The following is a 1,596-nucleotide window of genomic DNA, read 5'->3' as shown; positions in this document are numbered from 1 at the left end:
ACGGCGCCCAACACTTGCAGCATCTGTTAGTGGGCCCGCAAGTTTTTCCGGCAGGCCATCCGGCCTACCCGGCACCGCAGTTGCAGCCGGGGCTGTATGGAGCGTACCCACCGCCATCGTTGAGCGGTGGCTACGGCTTCCTCATGGCATCTTCGTCCCTCTCGCCGGCCCTGCCGCCGGCACCCTGGGACCCGGTGCTCCTCACCGGGCTGCATGCCGCTCCTACACCGAACAACTACACTGGAGGTGGTGATTGGTACATGGACACCGGTGCTACGGCTCACATGTTTGCTCATCCTGATAACCTTGCCTTCTTCATTCCTGTCTCCACCGACCGCCGCATCATTGTCGGCGACGGTTCCACACTTTCTATCACATATGTTGGGCACACTTCTTTTCCTTCTACTTCCACTCCATTATCTTTGTCTAACATACTTGTGTCACCTCATCTTATTAAGAATCTCATTTCCGTTCGTTGTTTCACTCGTGAAAATTCTGTTACCGTTGAATTTGACGAGCTTGGTTTTTGTGTTAAAGACGCTCGAATCAGGATGGTACTTCATCGATGTGACAACCCCGACGAGCTCTATCCGGTGCACTCGCCTTCATCCACCACCACCGCACCTGTTGCTCTCTCCGTTGGCGTCGATCTCTGGCACACTCGCTTGGGTCATCCCAACCCCGTCACACTTTGTCATATTCTTAGGAGTTTCAGTTTCAGTTGCAATAAGATCAAGGATCACACTTGTCATGCCTGTCGAGTCGGCAAATATGTTCGCCTGCCGTTTACTAATTCCACCACCATTGCTTCTTTTCCTTTTCAGTTGATTCATAGCGATGTGTGGACTTCTACGGTTCCCAGTAACTCGGGCTATTTATATTATCTGATCATTCTTGATGATTATTCTCACTATGTGTGGACTTTTCCTTTGCGCAGAAAGTCGGATGCACTCTCTACCTTGACGGCCTTTTACTCCTATGTCCGCACGCAGTTTGGGCGTCACATCCTTGCGCTTTATACGGAGAATGGAAAAGAGTTCAACAACCTCGCTTTCCGCACCTTTTTGTCGCATCACGGCACATTTTTTCGCCTCACATGCCCGTACACTTCACAACAGAACGGTCGAACCGAACGCGTCCTTCACACTTTGAATGACTGCATTCGCACGCTCCTGTTTCATGCCAACGTGCCGTCTCGTTTCTGGCCGGACGCTCTCGCCACTGCATCACTTCTTCTTAACATTAGACCCTGCCGCCCATGATGGAACTACGCACCTCACCATCTTCTCTTTGGTACGCCCCCGTCTTATGACGACTTGCGTATTTTTGGGTGTCTTTGCTATCCCAACACTGCCGACACTGCTTTTCACAAGCTTGCACCTCGATCTGTCACTTGCATCTTCATCGGCTACCACTCCAACTCCAAGGGATATCGGTGCTATGATCCCGTCTCCCATCGTGTGTTCACTTCCCGGCACGTTTACTTTGATGAGCATGTGTTTCCATTTCACCAGGTACCCCCGGCTGTTCCTCCCGCCACTAATGACGCGGGCTCCTCGACGCCTCTCCCAGGGCGCTCACGCGCCTCTCTTGGCC

Source organism: Triticum dicoccoides, chromosome 1A, assembly GCF_002162155.2.
Source record: "Triticum dicoccoides isolate Atlit2015 ecotype Zavitan chromosome 1A, WEW_v2.0, whole genome shotgun sequence".
NCBI classification, from domain to species: Eukaryota; Viridiplantae; Streptophyta; class Magnoliopsida; order Poales; family Poaceae; genus Triticum; species Triticum dicoccoides.
This window is presented reverse-complemented; position numbering follows the sequence as displayed.